General features: G+C 38.1%; 1 protein-coding gene and 1 long non-coding RNA gene across 2 annotated transcripts in view; both read right to left on the bottom strand.

Moving 5' to 3' along the window:
• The window catches only part of LOC119653200 (Krueppel-like factor luna), a 406,205-nt gene that overhangs the window by 325,394 nt on the left and 55,485 nt on the right, over window positions 1-25,326 (bottom strand). The window lies entirely within an intron of this gene.
• Window positions 8,908-13,509, bottom strand: LOC119653255. Its single transcript, XR_005249664.1, has 3 exons — window positions 13,433-13,509; window positions 12,942-13,382; window positions 8,908-9,155 (listed from the first exon to the last, which is right to left on the bottom strand). It is a non-coding gene; the product is annotated as an uncharacterized LOC119653255 (long non-coding RNA).

Genomic DNA, 25,326 nt, shown 5'->3' with positions numbered 1-25,326 from the left:
GGCGTATCAAGCTTTCAATGTTTCGGACCATCCTTTGGTTCGTTTCTCATCCCCTTCAATATTCCGGCCCAGCGAATTGTCTTCAGCGCAGATATAGAACTATGGAGGGCAACAGAGCGGACAAATATTTTCAGGCTAGATAACCTTGCATGTGCGTCGATTTGGACATACAAAATGCGTTGTGTTTTACATAAGTAAGAGTATTATGTTAACTTGAATTGGGTAATACAATTATGCTTCCTTTCATTACTGGGTCAATATGATTATTCTTGATCATTTGATACGGTAAGTTCAAAAGTTCATAGGACCCCCAGATTTGTATCGCCGAATATTTCAAAGAAAGATATTCCCAATTTATAAAATTTATATTCGATAACCACTCTTACAAACCGTTGCAATTGACATCGGAGTAAAAACCAATTAATCATATAAGCAAGTGTTATGGAAAGGGTTTAAAAAGAAAATTTCACAATGTTTCAACACCATATCTGATAATTTTACAGGTAATCATAATTGCTGTTTGTGGAATACATGACTTTGGCACATTAAGTCATGTCATTGTCAAGCTTGTAAATTGCACAACTGCTCAGTGTTAAATTTAACAGCCATCGTATCAATAAATATTTACAAAACATGACGGATTCCCATACAATGATGCCAGTAATCAAAATATTATTTCTTCGCCATATCACATTATCGTTTTCTGCAAAAAGGAAAAATTGACCCTCAGCTTGTCCTTATCAGCAATTTCCCAGTCGTTTTAAAAATTGAAACCAATTGGGCTACAAAAATGCAATAAGTTGCAAAGTTTTTATCGGAACGATTATTGAAAAAGAAATGTGTCGTCTTATGTACAGTTTTGATTAGACTTTTTCGCTTCAATATCAAGAATATCTAGAATATAGAACATGGCACCAAAAAGCACTGCTGCATATTAGCACACTTATTAAAACTGCTAATATTGACTGAGATATTTTCATTTCATACCCTATCTCGAATGTACGCAAACATTCGACGAATATATGCTACTCACGAAATAAAGATTATACAGTTGGTTTTTTTTATACTTTTATTTGGCTCTTAATAAACTGTTTATATTTTCAACACTTACACAACACTTTTGATACTGCGATAATGTTTGTTTATTTTCCCTGAGATACGTAAAATTCATTTCATATGTACATATACAGAATTTGATCAAGATTCAAACGGTTTATATCTAGATTTAGTATGCGAAAACGAATGATAAAGGCGGTTGCATTCTGGTGCTTTATGACGAAAAAAGACATTCTGGGTCTCGGTATTTGATCCTGGTTTGTAAGGGAGACTCTTGGACATGCAACACAGAAATTCTAGCTGAAATTTTGATCTACCGATGACCATGTGAGGGTGCATGAATATCAAATTATTCTAATTTTCACCCCACTTCAAGCACTTTCTAAAAATACCATGCCGCAAGCGCTCCGTCAATCTAAAAAACTCCTTACTGCTGTGATCGTTCGAAATATATAAGAATACTGAAATCAGACTTTCAGCTAAATCTATAGGAACAAAGCGTTTCCGGCGCCTTGTAATTTCTAGTGAAGTCGTAGTAATTTGCAACTACAAGTCGAAAATAACATACCCAAACAATTAATAGTTTTCATGTATCCCATTCCCATGCAAATTATTCTTGAATCCCTTGGAGTTCCCTCATCTATATTAAACTTCCTTGCAATAAAGTATGCATCCATTGTGCATCCGTTTATCATCGATCTAAAGTATTGTAATTATCTGATTGCACCGGCAAACCCTAGCTACAAGTTCCACCTCACCTCTGCTGTCTACCTTCGTGCTCTGCTGTTGGTAGCCAATAATAATGGTATTCTTGTTTGTCTAAATGAACGCCAACGACTTCAGTTAGTTTACAGCAGTGTCTAATTTTCATAATAGTTAATTGACTTTTATCGTGGAGATTGCTTTCTGCATTCTGCCCGTATCTGCCGTTGCATGGACACAAAGCCACGAATCGCTCCATTGATCCCCGTCAATTCTGTCCCTATTTCAACCTCATATCTTCCATGCTTCGGTGAATTTCATTAATATCTGCCAGATTGGCCCCGAAGCTGAAGTATTGTAACGCCAATGGATAATCTGGACAATATGATTATAATGGAGCGCTGCTTATCGTGGTAGCTTCCTTTATGTACAGCATCAATGTCCCGAAACATCGTGGTGCCTATCTTTCCCTCGCATAGCATTTCCACTCGAGTTTCAATATCTATTTGAAGCTGAGCAAGTCAATAATCTACGGAGTGGATCGGGCTCGACGTGGATGCTACCGGACGGTTGCCTGGTCGTTGTTAGCCAGTAGCAAGGTCGTCCGTCTTGAGCATCTCATCTTATTCATTTCGCGCCTCTTAGTTGACCACCATGACTAACTGCGGGTATGACTATGAAAAACGGCCACAACGGCAACCGAATTATCAATCTGCTCTGATTGCTGCAATGCCATGCAAATATCCAATTAAAAATTCAAGAAAATGAAAGATGAGATAATAGAGGAGTTATCGTGACTTGTGAATCATGAGAGCGATTAAAGTGGTTGGTAAACTTGCGGAACGGAAGATTTCCCGAGCTCAAACTGAAGGCGAAGTGACGCCATTGCATGGGTGGACTTGATTTGAGTCATTCTTCTTTCCAAGGAAAACAATTTGCACTGATTGCGACGTTATTGGGTTTTGTGGGTTATCAGAGCCGAGCAGAGTGTTATTGTTATTGAAGCCTCGGTGGCGGAGAAGTTTGGATTCTCTTGGCATTTGCGTCGGAGATAGAGAAAGATGGTACTTTCGTGGCGATTTCCGAAGTCATTGTAAATTAGTAAGGACTAAGTTGAGGATTATTCAGTTATTTGCAGGAAGAAAGCGTCACGCTGTGCGACGTGGTAACTTTTAAGATTACTGTATTTTGCAGAAGTTTGTGTTTTGATTAGGCTCAAGGCTTGAAGCAAAACTTTCAGAAAATCACTTCGTGAAGAGTGAGGAGACCTTGAGAAGGTAAATCTATTAATTTCTCTTTACTTTTCATAAGTTCAAGGTTTTATTTTTGGAAATAACGTGGGAAGTAATAGATGACTGGATTAGTTATATTCAATAACAATTTACCAATAATGGTAGAAAAAAAGAAGAAGACCCAATTAAAACAATTCCGACAGCCAAGTACTAAATGCCAGTTGGTATGGAGATGACAGATTGCTCGCCAGGGACTTGGTTCCACAATGGTGGGGCCAGACCTGGAGCGAAGTCATGAAATTTCATGAACCAGTAGTGAACGAATGTATGAAGATGAACAACTTTGTGGAAGAACCTAAGATGGCTAAGGCGGCGTTTTCATTGTTAGTTAACTATGAACATGGAAACTGTACTAAAGCTTCTAATGGAATTGACCTTAAATTCGTGAAAGCTTGCTATGGTCACAGACAAAAAATCGTCTGAATACACGTGTCAGGTAATAGTCGAATAGGTCCCCTAAGTTCCACCATCTCCTAAATTAACTTACATAAATTGGAACTAGTGCTTAAGACTTTTTTAAAGATCGGCTTTCGTACAATAACGGTTTCAGACCACGAGTTGTTGCAAAATCGGTGTTGTGGGAAATATAAATTTGTCAGATAATTTGTGCCACTTTCTAAAGAATTGGCTTTGATACCTGAATCAAACAATTTTCATCAAAAACAAATTATTTTTCTTATGAAATCGATTCGCATTTGGCTTTATATAACCTATATAAACCAAAGATCCGTTGAATTTTGCAATCGGAAATTAAAGATATCAGTTGGCTTTTGGATCTACGAAATTGCTACTTAATACGTATAAATAATTTTTTTTTTGTTGAGATTTAACTGGTTTGATTTCACAGACACATTTTAAAAAAATAATCAATTTTAAAGAATTACTTTCGATAAAACTTTATCAATTATTATTTGAGTTTCGGAGGCAGCTCTAAGTTTACAATACCCAGTGATTGCATCCAAAAACCACAATTCATTTTATTCGCTTTAATTCTACGAAAACTTACTTATCAATTAACGTATCAACATTTTATTAACAGGGAACGGCCCACAATGAATGACTTCTTTTTCGTAGGAAATATGGTCAAGCATTTTACATCTAAGTTACGAACCCTCAAAATGCGGGTTTTTGATATCATCATGGTAAAGCTAGCAAGTTTAATAGTACTCAGTAAGAAGAAGGACATGTAGAAGAAAGAGGAAGCCCTCTCCTTCTAAGGGGCGGCCATCCCCCCTTAAAAAATTATAGAGCCCCAAAATGGTGCTATTTTCTTATCAACTTATCATCAAGAATAAAAAAAGGTATGAAGAGAGAAGCCGTTGAGAATTCGTCACCCTACAATCAAAAGTTATGGCGCTGCAAATGGGCATTTTGATATGATACTCTAAGTTTGTTAATGTGAGCACTTCAAGTGTAAATCAAATCGCGGATGTCCGGAAGGGGTTCCTTACCTAATTGTTGGTGTCCGAAATGATCTTCACCAGGGAATGACGGGATGAGATGAATGAATATCAGTGACGAGCGGGTGAGAAATTCATTTCCTTGTATGTAACATTTCGGGAGGTAAGTAACCCTCTTCAACACCTCAATTTCCTTCCTTACAATTCCCTGTTTGCAATCCCGATATTCACTCAATTTAAGATAATAAATCAAAAACGATCATTTTTATACTATATACTTAAACTTTTATGTAGAAAATCCTACTTTTAACTTCCTACGAAATCCTAAAATTCATTTAAACATTTCAAGATTAATATAGACAAATTTCTAACACTTCGAAAACGCTACTGCTGTTTACCCATTACTTAAATGATGTTGCATATTGTGAAATGCAATTTTAACGGTTGTTCCTGGTTAAAGCGGATCATTGCACTTGCATATACCGATATCTAGCTGGATCCCTTTCATGTTGAAAACCCATTTTGGGGAGACAGTTGCTAGAAGGGCAGTTTGAGATTGGGAATGGATTAAAACTTGAGCGTAGTGCGGATTTTTATGTGTTTTCATAAGAGAAATTACGTTAGCACTTAACGCCCAATCTCATTATGTCAGGACAAATGCCTATGTTTCCAGATGGAGCCAATATTCAATATAAATCTTCTTTTGAGCTAGCGTCCAATTTCATTAAATTCCATGTCTACGTTCAAAACTTAAAAAAAAACACCGCTAATTCTCGCATCCAAAAATCATACCAGCACCATCTATTCAATTGGGCCCTGGTTATGCAAAGTAGAGCACTTGCAGCTCAACTGAAATATTTTTTTCCGCAGCCTACCATCAATTCAACCTTACCGGATGTGTCTGTCATACGATAGGAGTCACATAGAGAATAATACTTGCAATCCATGAACAGCCATTTTTAAGCGAAGTGAACGCTCTCTACAGGTTTAGACAATATAAGCAATTTAGATCATAGTCAGCTTCCTATTTCGGCAACAGGAACATTTGAGAATGATATTGCCTGCATCTAAATTATCTCCGTCGGTTCGGAGTAGCATGAGGTGCTAGCCGGTTGGTACATGGACTACTAGTCAAGAGTGGAAGTCTGCAAAAAAGAGAGCTTACACAAATGCTTGAAGCTCGCTATTAAAAAAACTCCACATTTTTTAAAATACCTCCAAGGATGAAGTTGAAAAAATCGCTCCACTGCCAGCAGAGAGATTCAATTCATTTCAACCACATTCCATCGGATTGTTATCAAGCTAAAGCCATCCAGCAGTTAATTTCGTGACTTCCTCGCTTCACAAATATGAATTACTCTCCCTTTGTTCTCACCGGTTTGATCTTCTGAGCTTGAAATCTGTCTCCAGCCTGTTCTCTGTGAATTTGGCGCCATTTTCGTTCAAAATTCCCATAAGATCCGCATCGTAAATAAACTCCTTAAAGCGGATTTTCCATTTTAGCACACTCAACTCGTTGCGGGGATGATTAAAGGACGGGCACGGGGACTAATGGCGGTGGCATGTGGATATGAACAAATAGTAGTTGCCTACCTACTTCTATTATTATTGTCCTCCATATGTGAAGCTGACTGAACCTTTCTCCACACAATTGTACTCTTCTATTCTTCCAATTGTCATATGAAGCATGTATGCGCCTTTTTTTACGAAGCTCAAGCTCTGTGGAAAAGTGAAGAATGATAACAGCACAGCGGCGACAACAACAGCGCATTCTATTTTCATATAGAAGAAAAAAAATTATTGGATTGCCGTTGCTGGAAAAATGTCGCTTTTTCCCCGACGGTATTGTCAAGTTCTTTTCATTTCTGACTCGTCTATTTCACATTATGGTTATTCGCAGGGCGCACACATATATATTTTATATTGTTGCAGAAGGTCCTTTGCAAATCCCTCATTTTCCGCTTTTTCTAGCTTTATATCTATCTATTGGTCGACATTTTCAGTCAATCGGCCGAATTTGCCTTTTAAGATTTCCTGACTTTAGAGTAGGACTCCAAGCATCGGGATGCTGGCGTCCCAAGGGAGAAGCGAAATTAGTTTGAAATATTTCAACTTCCTCCTGTTTACAACCAAAATTCTTCATTCAATGTCTGGGGCCCCAGGTACCTCACAAGATTATCATTTGTCCTGTTCTTGGATTACTTTACCTCTATTCTTCGCAAACTTCAAATGTACGCTCCTGGCGACAATTCACATGAAAGTACCAACATGACTAGGGATGTCCAATTTTATAATATTTCCACCCCGACGGTGATGATGATGACAACGGGTATGACAAAGAAGGACTTTGCCTATGTCGATGCCATAATAGATGATAAAAAGCTCGAGATAAGAATTGAGTTGGAAATATGAGGGACATTTCGGAAATATCTTCTAAAGACCTATTGGTGACTTCGAAATAGATTTAGAGATGGGGCTAAAAAGGAGAAGCAAAAAATTTACGATATCAGACGGATGGGCAACTTTCTCAATATTTTGCTGTCTATTCAATTCGAAAAGGGATAAAAGCCGCCTGGCAGTCAGTCAGGCAGTCAGCCAGTCATTCAGGAAAGTCACTCCTTCAACAATCGTCAGTCATAACAAACAAACAAACCGACAAACAATGGGAAAAAAATGTATAGCGTGTGGTGGAGGCATGATAATAGAATAGATGGAGTCAATAGAAAACTTACGACCAAGACGCCATTTACGCTTTTCATGTTGGCTTCTCGGAATGGCTGCTGTAAGTGAAGCAAAAGGAACGTCACAACGACAAATTCATGACTACAATAGAGCAAAAGGCCGCAAAGTCTACTGTGATTCTACAATAGGCTGTGGGGCTGGAAACAGGAAAATAGATGAGCTGCTATGAAAAAAAATGAGGAAATACTTTTCGCGTACATTTTTATTGTGTTAATCGTTGTGTACAGCTTGGTGTTTGTTGGACGAAAACTGGAGCGAGTAGTGGAGGGAAACGCTTAATGGAACGAAGGACATCAATCAAATAGAAAATGGGGCAGAACCGAAAAGCTTAATGACTGGTTTTTATATTTTTTTCCTCTGTTATTGGCATGTAGTTGCGGTAGGGTGGGCTATGGAATGGTTATGGTTGCATGAAATTTATCCTTTTATTCAATGATAATGTAGAAAGTTGCATTGGTATAGGCAAAAACGACCAAGGTTTCGATTGCTAGAAAATACTGTCCCCTTCACCGGCTCGTTGTACCAATTTCAGTTCTTGAAGATTTTTGAAGGAAGAAGGAAAGAGCATTTTAAATACGACTTGGTATTCACGAGATTTTATATCTTGCCCTTGGTAACTTGAAGAGATAGTTGCAGAAGTGAAGATATGGAGACATAATCTGTAAAGATTTCTGGCTACGTTCTGATTTATTTATTAAGGATCCATTTACCAGTTGTTGCAACCCGCCATTTTAGTAGTATTCTAAGTAGGTTCATGTGAACACCTCAAGTGTAAATTAAGTTGCAGATACCTGAGTGAGTGTATGCCGAAATGTTGGAGTACCAAAGGAAAAGACCTTCGGCTCGAAATAATCAATTTCGAATCTAACTGTTATACAAAACTTTGGTGAGCTGTTGGGTAAAAGCTAATGAACTTAAGACCTCTGGAAGTCAACTCATTAATAAAGTAATTGAACTGTCAAAAAGCAGGACCTTCATCTGAAGGGACCGCTTTGATGTGCGAATACCGAAAGTAGGCTTATCCCTCCTCATTATATACATAAAAAAACAGAAAACTCCTGAAATTGTGTCCTTCGAGAGATAATCCATAAAATTCTAGAAAACCGTGAAAGTACGTACGTTGCAAAAAGGAAAGCACTTATACAGTGTCTATATGATGTATAGGGTAATTTGTCCGTTGGGTTAAGCCCCCAGGCAAGTAATCGATTAAATGAATTTCCCATCATTAGTTGGCTGACCAATATCCTTTACTCAATTCCCTGTTCATAAGTGTGACTCCCTTATTCCAACTGTCGCTAGCTCTTCTTAAAGGCCTCTGGAATGCTAATAATTCACAGATTTTGTGGACCGTCGATCATTTTATTTTCCACAAGAATTAAAACCACTGGAAGTAAAGGTTTGTGTTTAAGGTATTACGGGGATCCTACTTTGCAGAAATGGAAGCCATTACCGACCAGTTTCGGAGAAATAATAACATCATGCTAACTACCAAACAGTGAAATTGCTAAAAAGAAAGTACTCTACGAATCTTTCAGATCTTGGTTACTGTCGTTGGCTTCCATTTGCTCAATTATAAGAGGTTATTCACAATTGAAGGCAAAGCGGAGTCGTATCAAGCTGACTTTGATAAATTCTCAGGCACGAACAAAAAAGCATTTCTAAAGGACATTCAAAAATCAATAACTAGGAGTAACTCTGGAACTGTTTGCATTATTTTTTATTACCGAATCTACTTTTTGTTTGTAGACCTGGGCTACTTGAATAGGCGAGGTCTCCGTCCAATTAAAAGATTTTTTTCTCAGAATCAACCATCTAACACACATATTCAATATAGTTCCAATCACTATTTTCCAAAAGAGCAGCTACAACCTCACTGATTTTCTATTACCAATGCAAAAAGATTCCCTTTCCATCCTAACCTTTTTATAGGTGTTATTGTTGAAGTTTGGTCGGTGGATCATACCTGAAATGAAAAAAATAACCGTTAGTTTTCCGCTAAGTTATTAAGTTATTCTAGACTAATGGAACTTGTATAATTTAAAGATTCACCAATTCACCAAAGCGGACATGCCTTGGAATACAGATAGTAAAAAAAACTGGACTACGAGTTCTGAGCTTAGATAGTTGAGGAAAGAAAAACGGGAGAACAAATCACAGAGGGGGGGGGGGGGGGGGGAGAGTTAGAGGTTTCTGTAAAATGTTCAACACGAAAGTCTTTTAGGAGAAACTAGAATACCGCGTGAATGAAAGCTGCTGTACTATCGTTTGAGCTCTTCAAAGCACCTGGTATAGATGGTCTCTATCCAGCCATTATAAAAGAGGGTAAATGCCATCAAAAGCGGTTTGCAGGATATATTTTTCTAGCATCTTATGTTCTGGATTACGTACCAACCTTTCGCCAGAAGGTTAAGGTTTCTCCACATTGAAGCCGAAGATGATTATTCAAGCGAGAAGAACTTCAGACAGACCAGAGGGACTGGTTGAGCATCGCGAGAAGGCGCTAGAGTCGCACTTACTGAAAGAAAAGGACCATGCTTACCAGCGTCAAAAGTCCTGTTAGTCTTAGCTTCAAAGATAAGGGACGAAGCTCTGAAAGACCAGTAGGCGGCGGTGCGAATATTGAAAGGTCCTTTGACTGTGCACCGTTTCAAAAGTTTTGTGAAGTCGCAAGAGGGCATGATCCCGACGATACTTTAGTTCTGTGGAGCTACGCTATGTTAACATAGAGATTGTTGTGGATAGAAGCAATTATTAGCCGCTCCTTATGAGACAAGCCACGAAAGGTTGCTACTATGGAGGTGTTTTATCTGCACTTTTGTCTAGCACATCTGTCGAACTGAAAGTGTGAAGTTATCTTCGAACGTAGAGAAAGCTGGTACGATTTGACGACCGATCCCCATTAAACAGATACAATCACTGTTAGCGGCAATGACCTGCCCAGAACTGAGCGATTTAAATATCTCGGGCCAATGCTATCAGCCAATGGAGAACCGCGTTATGAAATTGCTTCACCCAACAACACAACCTGAATGAAGTGGCGTTCCACAACTGGTGTTCTTTGTGATCGACGTATCAACGAACAACTCAAACTTAAAATTGTTATGAGTGTTGATCGACTATAAAAGGCAATGAACGACGTCTTGCAGTAATGGAGACGAAGATATTGCGTTGGACTTGTGGCGTCACACGTTTTGATCACATCCGAAATGCAACCGATATGAGGTTGTACGGATCGTGGAAAAACTGCGGGAGAGGCGTCTTCGATGGTGTGGTCACGCAATTCGCGCTAACGAGAATTCGCTCACCAAGATTGATCTGAACATCAAAGTGGATGATAAGCGACAAAAAAGGCCGGCCGAAATAACGATGGCTTGATACGTTGGATGGGGATTTAAAAACTTCGCGATTGTATCCAGATCAGGCATTTCATTGAACTAAATGCCGAAACCGCTTGCGAACGGGAAAATGGTGAAGAAATGAAATGAAGAAATAGTGGAAACTGGTACGGACCAGAAAAATTCATGACAAAAAAACTGAAGGAGCGCCTCAAGAGCAGGCGAATCGAAATCTGCAAGGATAGTCAAGCTGCACTGAGGAAATACAGTTAGGTAAGCAAACGTTACAGTCAGAAAAGGTGAATGATAAAGAAGGAATATGGACAAAAGTGGCTAAGGAATGGCAAGAAAAAAAAGGCAAAATGTTGTATGCGGATACAATACGCATCGTCAAACCGGACCCAATACTGGAAGAAATCGGCAAAGCAGTCTTAAAAGCCCTGGGCATGGATATGTGAGAACCCTAACCCGTCGATGAAATTACCACCAACTGGGACATAGTCGTTGAAATTTGGTCACAGTTCGGAATCGGGGATGGAGTATTGTCAAAAACAATATCTTTGCGTAAAACTTAGAGAGCTACATAAACGGTGGCCTTTTCCTTCTAGCAGAATGTTCGGAGAAGCACAAAAATTGTCTGGGTTGTTTGTCATATTCGCGAATAGGCGACGATTATAAAGTGGTTCAAATGCCTGGAATAGCAGCAGCAGGAGAGGCTGGTCCTACTATTGTTGGAAAGAAGAAGTAAAGAAACTCAGGTCGAAATGTGTCCATGCCCGAAGGATCGTTCAACTATCAAGAAAAAGACTGGACCCCCAAGAACATCTCTCTATATTTAGACAAAGGAAGCGATCAAAAAAAGTAAAAGCAGAATTTTTAAAAAACTTTGCAAGGAAGCCGACGAAAATCTATAGAACACAACCTACAGTGTCGTAATGTCTAAAATAAAAAGAAAGAAAATATCGCAGGTATTCTGCCCTATAATACCGAAATCAATGGTAGGAACACTGAAGCAAGGAGGGGCCAATTCAGAGACCATTTCTCTTTTCCAAGCCGGAACACGATGGCATCCCGAACAAAACAGTGAAAGCTGCCGTCCGGAAGAGACTAGGCATTTTTGTACAAGCAAGCAAAAATGCCCCAACGAAGACATGTTTCCTAAAAATTTAAGCAATATGCCAATGAGAAAAATTGTAGAAGCAATATTTGCTAACAGATCGTTAGAGGCAGTTGAAAACCAAAATCACTTAGATTTGGATTTAGAAAAGACCGTTCGATGCAATAAAACTGGTAGCGGAGGTAGCAGCTGCCGAGATGAGGTCGGGATCATAAGAATACTGTGCAGTGGTCAAGCTGCATGTGAAGAGTGCCTTATTTAAATATCATGTACCATTGAATTTTACGCCTGCCCTAACCGGAGGGAGTAAAAGTGGTTGATTTCGGCGTGGGTGTACTGAGCAAGCATATCCACTAGATCGAGACAGAAAATAAAGCGGTACGGAAGGTACTCGCGAATCATAAAACTGAAGATTTTCTAATAACAAGCCGAAAGAACCTGGAATATATCCAAAGACGAATTGGAAACCAAACCATAAAAAACAACAAGACAGTCAAATACGCCAGCGTAATGCTGAATAATCAAACTAAGATTCAAGGTGTATGTGGAATATATAGAAAAAAAACCATCGCTGTTACAGGCAGGACTCTCGCGAATTCTACTCAAGTCATTAGCTCAAACTAGCTCTATGCCGCTCCTGTATCGGCTGGAGCATTAATGACGAAGGAAATCAGAAAGAGCCTATCCACATATATTCAGTACACGTTGGTTGCTCATCTCGCCAATGCAGATTTCATTTGTGCTACAATCTTTCGGAAGAGGTTCAAAGTAACGACGAACGGCACTTATTAAAAGTTTTCCTTATCGGATGAGGAGGGAATTTGTTTCATTAGTCGTTCACTCAGAATTCAGTTCATTATTAAGTTCTTTGTTTTCAACAAAACTCTGAAAATAGTGTCAAGTAGAGAGAATATCCCGACCTTGGATGAAATTTATGTGGCGCAGCTGGGCCCAGGTTAAAAATTGTGGAATTCCCAATATTGTTCCTTTTTGTCATTCATCTTGACGGAATCCCCTTTCCAACCTTCTCTCGTCACCCCTGGTGTCAGGGCCTATTCTGTTCTAGAAATTTTAAAGTATGCATACTTGGCGTTTTGTGAGTGATATCTATACTATATAAATCTCTCGGAAGAATTTGTCGCGGTCAGAAAATAACCTAATTCTTAGCAACAATTTTTATAACAAATACGTAGAAATCATTTTCTATCAATGTTAAGTATTAAAAATCCTCAATTAGAAAATCAATACCGATATCCTATCGTCCGAAATCATTATGACCTAATCGATTAATACTTACAGATAGATTTCGCTAGATTGAAGCAGTAACCACGTATATAAGTAGAAGTTATTTTGCAATTTTCTCCCCATGCGCCTATGAACTAAACACACACTCGTAAACAAGCATATCTATCAACAAATTGGTAGACTAATCTATTATTTTTTGTATATAAAAACACGTTAGCTGCTAATCCTGGTCGAAGTGTTTGAACATAACATTTAGGTGTCATTAATTTATTTACCATCATTAGCGATTTTTTTCTATCAATTCAGTTTGATATCACGTTGCGCACTATCAAGCCACATGACGCAATGCTTGCATTATTCAACTTTTGTGTGTATAGGTAATTTAACCCGTATCTGGACAGTTTGTTTAAGTCCCTCCACTTGATAAACTGGACTGATTCAGGCAAGTAAGTGCATTATATTCGGAAGTTCATACATCAATTTGATCCTATCACTAAAATTAGAGAAAATTACCAAAATCTTTAATACTGGGGATTGGATTACTTTTGAATTATTTATTAAATAAGTGTCGATAAGACTTTAGAAAGTATCGGTGGGCCATAATATGTACTCAAATGCCACCTCTCTGATAAAGTAAAGAGTTAAAAAATTTCAAATATAATCGCAGCTCCCAACCGTACCCATATTTTCCAACATATATACTTATGTCATCAAATTGTTCAACGACTGGCTTTTATCTTATCACCGGCAATTAACCTAAAGCCGCGCTTAAGCCAATGACGAGCCAGTGAGTTCTGCTATCGAAATGAATTTTTCTATTACTTTAAAAAGTATAAAAATAGAATCTTTATTAGCTAGATGTCATCATCATGGTCATATGAACTGTAAGCATGAGAGAGAGAACTTTGTAAGGATATGGGTGAAAATCTTCAGGTGCTAACCGAAGGAGCAGAAAAGAAAAGATGGTTAAGTCCGTCTGCCAATGTCTAAAAGATTCTTTGGTAACAAGAAAATATTACAACATCAAAAGACTGACTGTCAAGTTAACAGAGACAAGTGATATTTTGCAAAGTATCAACAACATTTTTCCTTCTGCCACCTTGACAAACCTTTGATGTGTTCAAAGTGGAAAATCTGTCGACAGTGGCAGAGGAATCTTCTGCAAAAGTAATTTCTTCAAGTCTGAAGAACGCAAAATGAAAACTTATGTCCTTCCACTAATATTCCGCTTAAACGAATCAAGGGCGAGCGACAAACAATGTCTGAGATGAGCTCAAAGAACCTATTTTGTTTGTCCCTGCTCGCGCCCTTCTTTAGGATAAGATTCCTTTGCCATTCAAGTGTTTGAGTCTATCAATCTCTTTGACTCGCTTGAGTGCAAAATGAGATGAAAATGGTCGATAAGATGATAAGAAAGCAAAAGAACAATATGGTTCATTTAATCCGTACTCATCTGTTCGCCATTGTTCTTAACTCCTCGCATAGAGTGAATATACATATCATGCATCATCAGAAACGATGACGCTAACAGCGACCCGTGGAGCTTGAACCCACCCGACCGACCAGACGCAACTCTGATCATCTCGATGGTATCGCATCGCATCAATAAGAAACCACAAAGCATCACATCCTCGATTCAATCCACAAAACTTGAGGCAAAGTCACATCCTATCTATGGAGAGAGGCTGCTCTTACTTGTTCACTGATACTTTAACTAGATGATGGCTCTTAACTAACCCAACAAAAACATACTTGAAAATGGGAAACGCAACGTTAAACGCAGCCAAGGCACAGGGCATTGCCTTGGGGGCTGGAATCACTTTTGAATGACGTAGTCGTGGTGGTAGTCATCATCATCGTCGTTGTCGTCTTTGGTCGGTTTTTTTCCTTTCATACACTTGGATGTGCGGAGCGGTACAATAAGAGTCGAAGGTTTCGGAGAAGATGGTGATAAACAAGAATTAAAAAGTTAAGTTCTGAAACCGGAACACTTGAAGCGTGGAGAACAGGCCAAAGGGTTAAAAATGATTCCTTCCATTCTTGAGTTGATTGTTGGAAAACATATCAAATTCCTTAAAAGAACAGTGAATGGTAAAATAACGCTGAAGAATAGCAAATTCTCTTTCAGGGCTTCATAGAGCTGATTGTACCCTAAAGCACTAGGGGCGTATTGAAGTCGAGTTGAAATTATATAAAAACATTCAGGAATGGATCGTTTCCCGGCCTTTTCAGCTTCCTAGTTGGCATTGGGGGCATGTTTCATATAAATTCGGAAACGTGCCTATAATCTGTTTTAATATGACTTTGACGGAAATAAATTTGGTGGCATTGCTCTTCCAACGTACAATAGGAAGGAGTGTCAGGAGAAACCCACTAGCATATTGGGTGGCTGAATCAAATTGAAAATTTTTGGTGGGTGATTATTACAAGAGATGGCATTGAAATTAAACTCTTTCTGACTTCGAAAATGTTAAACTATTGTTGACAGTTAATGTTTCGATATTTTGATATTATTCTTACTTATGGATTCGAAGCAACTGCAAGTAGAGCTACGTTCTTCCTTCGAACAGGAGCGTATCTGACCATAGCAATAGCAGGCGTGTTGGTTCAAAATGACCCCAATTGATGGTTTTCAAATTTTACTCACCCTCTTCACTGGTTACTTTTAAGGATTCATAACTGGTTTGAAGAAGCGACCAAAACCATTTTCTGAAATTTCTCGGTTATTTTGGTGACTTCGAATCGTGAACAACATCTCAAACCAGGATATTTGATTTGATCCAATCAAATAAAAAATAAACCTTCCCGTACGATATCCGGATCCCGAATAATTTCACTTTTACCGTGGACTAATTGCGACTTCGAATGAAACTCAGCTCATCCAAGAGGAAATAGTCTATTAACTCTGTAATAAGATTGAATCTTTCTTAGTTATTATTGCCGTCAACAACTATTTCAGTAGTTTTGAAACAATAGTATGTATGAGCGGGCAACATAGGTTTTATCAAACAAACTCGCACTTTTTCAATCAAATTCAGATACCTCCCAACCAAATTTGCGCTTTCCAACCAAATTCATATTTTTCGCAACCAAGTTCATATAGTATTACAAGCCGGGCTTGTGTGCAATGACTCCATAACAAGTCAAAATTGAAAATTTTCTTATTTCCTTTAAGTCGATTACTGTTTCTATTCAATTTGTATACGCATTTCCATAAGCCATTTCCAGCCGGTTCCGAAAAGCGAAGAGAGCAAGTTGTTCACGGAAATAACTATATTGCTTAAATGAAAGCAAACGCCGACTAGAAGGGAATGAGTAAATTTTTAATTATTACAAATTTGTACTTTTCCAACCAAAATCCTTACTATTAGTGGTGTCCCTAAAACTTTCTTTAATTCCCTAAGAAAATTTGAAATAAGCGCCTGAAGCGGTGTTAGAAACGATAAAACTACCTAAACTACTAATTGTCTTGGCAAAAATACGAATTTGGTTAAGGAAAGCACAAATTCGGTTAGAAAAAATATCAAACCGACAGAAAATAATGCTGCAGAGGAGAGGTCAAGTAGTGCAGTAGTGTTATTTTCACCAGAATACTACAGCGAATATTTGTTCACACAATACAATTTTGTAAGATAAATTTCATCCGTCAAAAACAAGGTGTACTGAACGAGTACAAATTCCGAAAGTCATGATGATTAATGCAAGAGGACGACATTAAATGTCTTTTAGGTTCAATCAAACAGCTTGAAAGTGCTTGAGGAGGAGGAACTTAGCGCGAATAGCTTCTTAGATCTATCCCGAAGGGTTCACAGAGGATGTAATTAGATAAATTAAGATAAGATCTCCAAAGACCGGTTTTCTTAAGCAATCGCAAAGAAAGTACATAAACGGTTCGTCCCCTTTTCCATAGATTCAGCTGTGAGTATTATACGGTAGGTGTAACAGGTCGTTAATGCTTGGCACAGAAGCAGAATATCAATCCATTTTGCAGATAACCAACGTAGGATATACTCACAGATAAAAGGTCAAAAAGTCAGTTTGGATTCAGACATTCACTGAGCGTAATATTTTTATTATAAAAGACGATAGACCTTGATTTACTTTCCGTGAAATATAGATGAAATATAGAGCTGTTTCTAATTCCCACAGCCTTTTGCCTAGCTGTCATTTTTCGCTTATATCTTGAATCAGCAATATTGCCGCATCATGATTAGGGTTGTTTTGTAAGGAAAATTGTTCTATTGATCAACATCCAGGTCAGATATTTTGTGCATACTTGATTACAGTAATCATCTAATTGCTGTTTTTTGAGCTGGATGATAACGCGTATTATCATGTAGCTATTTTTCTAGCAAGCAACGAATACCAGGTCCAGCTTTTGGATCCGTCTACATTCTCTGTTTACAGTGAAAACGGCTTATTAGCTTCGCCGTTCCTAGCCCTAATATTCAACCTTTTGCCAACCAAACCCAAAACTCCTGTGTTAATCGTATGTTATAGAGATGTAATTGTTTACCGCATTGCAAAATATACTGAACCGAGGATTTAGACCATACGAGTGATTGTATTTTGGTTTCAGGAAACTAATGATGTGTTCACTTTTTATCGATGGAGTCTGAAAAATGCCTCCCTGTTTCCTGCACACAAAAGATGATGAACATTCTCAGTACCCACCCGGCACACACCTTATTTTCATAAGGCATTTTCAGTCTTATGAATTGTGATGCTGGAAATCTTAAGAAGAAGCCAGCTCTTGACCTTTCAAAATGCCCGTCTAAAACTGACGCTTTTCAGCTCCACTCGTCATAGCAAATTTCCGTGCGGTTTCGTATGACTACTTGAGGTAGCGGGGCGGAAATGAAGCGGTAGAGAGAGCTACTGCGCTCGCCAGTTTGCCGAATTCCTATTAAAACATCTGACTTACAATCTACGGATTTGGACACCTTATTTTTCGACCTACATTCTTATTTTTGTGAATAGTACGTGTTGAGAGTTAGATATAACTTGAGGAAAATAAGCCTATGGTGATTCAAGACCTGGTCTATACTCAGCTGTTTAAAAAATCTAAATTAGAGGGTTCCGCGGACTACAACCGTGGAAGTATGTTGCTTTCCAACTGGTCCATTCCGCCATGAAGTGGATAATTAGGAATCCCTCGATTCGTAAACAAAAATTTAGTTTAGCCTCGTATTTTTAAATTGACTTACAAACAAATGTCACCTGAGGTGATGCAGCGTTTGATGAGTCGCCTCGTTCCCAAACGGAGAATAGGAACAGCCAGCTTAAAACCGTTCTTGGATTGACCAAGGACCTAGTCGAGCGAAGCTCAAATTTCCTGCGCAGATTGCAGGAAACCATACATACGACACACCAGAAGCCACGTGGAAATAGGCTTTGGAGAACACCTGAAGGAAGCAGAAATGGTGGAAAAAAAGGTGCGACAATCTTCAGATCGAAGCAGTAGAACATAGAACATCGCCACAGGGATTAAGGCAATAGATACTCCTGACTTTACAAACTGAGGAGACGCACTCGTGAAGACAATCGGGGGGAAGGTGTGAAGTATTTAGTAAACAAAACTCGATGCGCTTTCCAGGAGTAAAGCAAATCGATATTTCGCATTAACACTTCCAATTTTCATACTTTTACTACTCACCTAAGTTTGAAATCATAAATGATGTCAACTTGGATTTCATTCATTTCTCTGAACATAAAACTTGACTCCAATTGAGGTCACTGCACTTCAGTGTGATTTTCACACCTCAGCGCTCTTTCTCAACATACACGATACCCACTGTAACCATATCTACCTACTATAAGTGCATTTTCAAGCTGCTATTTGTTATCACTTACGATTATCACCCGCCATATCAATCGTACAATATTGGGAATTTCAATTTAATTAACGATCTTTCCATGAACGTTGACTTTTTAAGCTTTCTTCAAATAAAGATGATTGGCTGTACATACGTGTGGACTGTACATCTCTTTTCGTCAATAGATGTGTAGACACTTCTAGTATTTAACACTCAAGCTACTATAATAGTTCTCATACAACTGCAAATATTTAAAGATATGGGTAACTGTTGTTGGATGCTCTTTAAATAGACACCTTTGTACAGCAAAAATGAATGTTTAAAGATGTCTGCCATCCTTCCAAGTATTTGAAGAGAAACCTCATTCAAATAAATGCATCTTCCAAACATTTAAAGAAACTATAGCAACAATGCCAAGTTGTTTGGCTTGAAAGCTTATGCCTTCTTGCTCTCGACAGGAAAACCACGCGTGACTTCCAAATTTAATGTTCCCAGGTAACATCTATTTTGGCTACCAAAAAGTCAATTTTTCTAATTAGAATCAAGTCGATGGTGGTGCTTGTCCCCAGTTATTCATAGTGTTAGGGTTTGTAGGGTTCATTTTTTCGAAAAAGGGGGTTGCCAGCCTTTAATTTTCTGCTTGAACTGACATTAAAAGTACGTTTACATTTCTGCATCCAACGATTCAGATACTCCTGTTAAGTGTGAATAATAATTTGGTCTAAGGACTTTTCAAAATATACTCAAGGCAGTACTAACAGAGTCTAAAATTTCTATTGCTAATTGCGAAACCATTAGCGACCCAATCATTGCCAGATCCTTATTATATCCTTGACCTTGTCAACTTTGACACACAACAGTTAGGGCTCAAATTACTACCGAAAACAAATTGCTCTTTTCTTAGGAGGGTTCAGTTCATATGGAAATATTGGCAGAAATCTGAACCTGGTTTATCCCTTTTTTAAATTTCCTGGGTATCCTATTCCCATTCAAAGTGTGACTGAATATCCATTGGACCCCACGGCAACACGCAATATCCAACAATCTTAACATCAAAAGATTCGATATACCAAAGGAGTGAAACCTGATGTATATATATGTAGTTGTCGGTTGTTGCTGGCGGTGTTGTAATTGTTATTGTTGTCATGTTGTTGTTGCCCTCATTGTAGGAACGAACGGACAAGTAGTAAGGTGAAAGCCGTTCTGGAACCTGTTTATAGCATTAATTCGTATACAAAAGACCATTGTAATCGGATCTCGTAGTTCATAGCCCTTGGGAGCCCTTCCCTTTAATTTATGGCGCTACAAGTGGACTGTGAATAAGCGAGAACGTCTAATTGTGTTTTTTAATACAGGAAAATCTCATTCTCCAGCTCCTTCCCTTTCGAACTTTGTTCTTTAGCTCGTTCCCCAAGAAGTTCTTGGGGAGCTAGCCATCGGAATGAAATAAACTCAAATGTACCTTATCGCTTTGATGCTAACGACGAACTACGACGAAGGTCTTTGATAAGTATTTTTCGATTTTTAGGATTTTGATATTTTCAACTCCCCAAGCAACGACGCTCAGACCAAAGCTAAAATAAATTGATGAGATGGTCTGTGACCCTTCACAGCGGAGTGGTACTGCATGAATGCTACATGAAGAGTCCAATAATGAAATGGAACTGTTAGGGTTTAGAACTTAGGGAGCGAAAGGGCATGAAGGCATATCGAGGAAGTGACAAACGAGTTAAGATATCCCACGCATTTTAAAGAATATGGCCACGAATTGAAGGGGAGGAGGAAGGGTTTTACGGTTGATAGATGTTTAATGTTGTATTGTGTACAACGGCGTTGATGCTATTCTGGGATGTATTTTGTTGCAACTGGTTATATTTATAATGCTTCAGTTGAATATTATTTCCTGCTCTGTGGCCGAAGTGTGATAATCTTGAGAAAATACAGTAGACATTGAAAAAACAACTCCAGATATCTTAGAAAGTTGGAAAGAATTTGTTAGAATGTGGACATAGATGTAAACAAATGGTAGGACTGTTTCGATTGGATGAGGAACCCACTCGGAATTCGTTAGTATTATCTAGTAATCGCTTTGATGAGTAAATGAGTGTCAGTAGATTAATTAGACATTTCTCAATTTAGCTGTTTCACGTAAACGATCTCACATTGGAAGATATTCATTTATCGACTGATTGTATTTGCGTAATTGTTGTTAGCAACATTCGGCGCTTCGTTTCGTCTTCCTCGCCGATAAAAATGCCCATTGAAAATTATATTCGCTTTAATACCACGAATAATTTGGAATGTAGCGCAGTTATTTTGCGATATCAAGGAACTTTTGGGAAGTCCAGAAGAAAATTGTAATGACTTTTGGGGTTTGGCGCACTCCAGGATAAGACAAAGCAACAGCCTTCAAAATTCAACAGCAACCAAAACAAAAGGTTAATGATTATTTTTGAATATTCGAAAATTTATATACTAGAATTGAAAATATGTTGAGCGGGTTGTAGCCTTTTGCGAAATTTAAAAAGAGGGACATATTTATAATAAAAATTGCCAAAGGTATGAAAAGCTCTGTGTATTTGTTCTCTAAGTATATTTCAGTGGGAAACTGTTCCACTTGTATGGAGCTGGTAATGTATAGGAATTTAGAATGTCAGACTACTTACTTTTGTGACTACTTACTTTTGTGAAGAGGCAACTTTGAGCTACTGTAACCTTTTCAGTAATATGTATTACGAATTTCACCAAATTTCTATATTTCCATATTACTGCATTTTTATGACTCTAATATAAACTTGAAGAAGATTTCTAGTCAATTTCAGACAATGAACCGATTTCAATAAAATTTTCTTTTAGACAAAGCCTTAAAAAAAAGTCATTTGTAAACTAATTAAAACTGCGTTAATGTCATTCGTGAACTATGCTGCCGGGATGGGAGTTGCGAATTATAACGGAGGATACTGGATATGCTAAGTGCTGCTAAATAGTATAAAAATGTTGCTGTCCTTTTCTGTTGCTTATAAGTAAAGAAATTTGCTCGTCAGCACATCGTAGGACGAGTCGAAAGAAACGATGCATATACTGTGAACATAGTGAACATAGTTAGCAAGTGGATCTCAACCAATAGGCACTTCTGACAGCTGTAGAAAAAGAAAGAAACTATGGTAACTCAAATGTTGGCCAAAGACTTCGGTCAATTAAAAGTCATCCGTCATCTGAAAATACTTGGTAAAATGTGAATATTGATCACAATTCTCCGATAACAATAAAACCAAATGAATCCGAATCACAGGAATTGAAACGAAGACATCCTGCAAAAAGGATATTATCCTCTTTCATCCACACGTTGAGACAGGGAAATGCTTTTTCTACTGGCTACAATTTTAATGGCCCATTGAAAAATTGGGAACTAAATAAAATCAATAAGGATTCGGATGAGTTGACTGAGACGAGAGCCTGAACATGAATAAAACAGAGTTTTTGACACACATTTTTTATTACATTCACATCAGTGATTAGTCTACAAAGAAGCAATTTACGTTTTTCGGATCAATGATAAAATTTCACCAAGCTTCGGCGCACAGAGGAAGTGGCGTTTTACAACTGGCATTCTTTATGATCGACGCATCAACGAACGATCCAAATTCAAAATTTACCGCAGTATAGTTCCCTAAATTGCTCTGTATGGTTTTGAGTGCTGGCCGACTACAAAAGATATTGAGGGGTCCCTCGCGGCAACGAGACGAAAACCTTTGGTGGGTGAGTAACAACTGTAACGTCAGTTAAATACACAGGAGTACGAAACTTCGCGCCTACGAATCAGTTGTAAGGCACGTCATATGCTTTGGATGCGAACCATAGACAATAATGTAAGCATTTGAAAAAGTGCTGAATTCATTTGAAAGGAAAATTCAGAAAGGAATTATAGCAGCGGCGCAAGATGGAGATCAACCGCAGCTCAGGTAAAATTTTGAGCTGAACGAAATATTTAACGAACCAAAGGATCGTAAAATTCTCCAGAAGCAAAAGTTACAATGCGCTCGCTACGTCCAATGCATAGATAATACTTGATTATTTAAAATTATATTCAAAGAAAAGCCCGAAGAGGTAAGGTGCAACATTGCTTGAATTCCAAAATTCGTATTGCATTCTGAGAGTTAAGGCCCGGTTTACAGAGCCTTCATCACGACGACGATTTCATTTAATTTTTTTTAATGTTTTTTCGGAATAAATTTTATTTTAAAAACTATTGAGTTGTTGTTTCTTTGGAAAATATAACATAGCGTACAAGCTATGTATAGAGTGGGGTGTATCACTCGAGTTTAATGGCACTACTACTACAAGGAACAAAATTTCTTAAAAAAAAAAATACATGAAAATCCAATAAAAGGACTGTAACCAAGTGATGATTTCAGTATCAAGAAGCACTTCATGTCAAGTTCCAGAAAATGAAAAAAAATCAAAGATATAATTAAATTTCATCAGGATTGGTTCATTTGAACGCTCGTAAACCGGATCGGGAAAATTTTTATTTTCTAGATTGGTACAAACTTCTTCGATATTCATGTGAGATTTGAGAGAGACACATTCGTTAGTTTCGATCTAGCAGACGATTGCTTATTACGCGGAAATTTTGTCTGCGATGTTTACTATGCAAAAACAGTTTTTTTTTGAAAATATTGTCTTTCCGGCGAAATTATCGTTCCACCATTGAAAATATCGCGGAAGTGTTTTGGAGAGTCTATTTTATCGAGAACGTAAATATTTCAGTGACATAGAGCATTAAGTGCAGATGGTGAGGTTGTAGGAAACTTGGCTCCATCCACTACTGTTAATGGCAATAACATCGAAAAAGTAATGGAAATTGTGCTCGAAAATCATGGTGTATATCAAAGGCTCACAACAGTTATGGAACGATGAGAAGATGTCACCAACGCAACTAATGGCCCTACTTTCGTCAGACACATTATTAGTGGTAAAGAGACATGGTATTATTAATATGATGTCGAAATTGCCTAAAAAGTCTAAATCAGCAAAAGTCTAAATCTACATCAGCTTCCCTTATCGATCCTCAAATCTAAGGGAGTGAAACAGAAAGGTTCCCAAGCCCTTCAGTCCACTCTGCCCAATTTTTACATCCAGCGACTCTCCAAAAAAGTGATCCCATTTGCACTGTCGATGAGTGGACGAACCCTTCCTAGCCGCATTCCACGCTTTGCACTCGCTGGTAAAATGGTGCGTTTGATATTTCTTAAAGGCACTCATATCTCCTTTTTTGGCTCTGCAACTTTGCCGTATCTTTGCTCACACGAAGGTGCAGCAGTAGGATCGCACGATTCACCCTATAAGAAACCTCTAGCTCTAATTCAGTCCACCAACATTCGGCAACATTGATTGACATTTGACACGCAACTTTAAGTATGGCATTGAATTTCAAAATGAAATTCGTTGAGGCTGAATCAATCTTTCGAAAAGCTAGTTCATTTTGCAACGCTTTTTAGAGGAAAAAAATTCGCGAATTAAGAAAAGTCAACTACCAAAAATGTGAGCTACGGTCAAGCTGCGGTCTTTTCCACAGACCTCCTCATCTCTCTTCTCCCTAGGCAGTGCGACTCCACTTGCCAGCACTGAGTTTAAATCTTTCCACGGTTGATTAAAATAGAGGCTCACTCGCGACAAGTTCTCGATGTATTTTCTATGGCTATCAAGTGAGATTCTGCATTGTTCTTCTGCAACAGAATCTGTTTTGAAATGTGATAATGCGACATAAATTCAATAGAATTAAGCAGAGGATTGAAGATCTATATCAATATTCGGAATTAATTCGCAGATGAATCACGTCCCGAAAATTCCCCTATATACACAATAATGCCTTTCTTGGGAAATGAAGACTCCTTGTTGCCGATCCTGGAGGCGCACTAGGGTCTATCTATTGATTTTACTAGTCTGGATTGGTTTCCATCACAAGAAGTAATTTAGGAATGAGGTGGATATCATGACGTTCTCTCATCAACTTTCAACAGGTTGCTATTCGTTGTTTGGTTTGATTTTTCATTACGATGTGTGGCAAACCCCAACACGATCTGCTGGCTTTTTGAAGAACGTGTTGCAGGGCGGAGAACACTATAGATGTCCCTGGAATATCAAAATTAACAGAGATTCTTTTAATAATGATTCATGACTTAGTATCGACGGTATTGAGTGTACATTTTGAACGCACCCCTTTGATATCTGAAGCGTTCAGCTTCTGGGGCTTTCGACTTGTTTTCATTTTGGGAGAAAAGGCCAAAAAATAGAGAAAAACGGGAGTGTTAGAATGCTAGCAATTGATACATTAACTTAGCACTACGCACGCCTAAAAGAAAAGAAAAAATTGGAAGGATGAGTTTTTTATTTAACACAAACAGAAAATATACCAGCCACCGAAATTACCTATAATTTTTGCTAAAACCAACCAGATACTTGGGAGTTACTTGAAATCGCACTAACTGAACCATTTCAAGTATCTCTTATCTCATAATAACCCACCAATACATACTCAGCAGATGGAAAACAACTCGCAACCCTCTTAGATTCAGTGCAGCATCAAGAACAGACAATAAAAATAAAGTAATCCTCATC

This window comes from Hermetia illucens, chromosome 1, assembly GCF_905115235.1.
Source record: "Hermetia illucens chromosome 1, iHerIll2.2.curated.20191125, whole genome shotgun sequence".
Lineage (NCBI taxonomy): Eukaryota > Metazoa > Arthropoda > Insecta > Diptera > Stratiomyidae > Hermetia > Hermetia illucens.
This window is presented reverse-complemented; position numbering and strand designations above follow the sequence as displayed.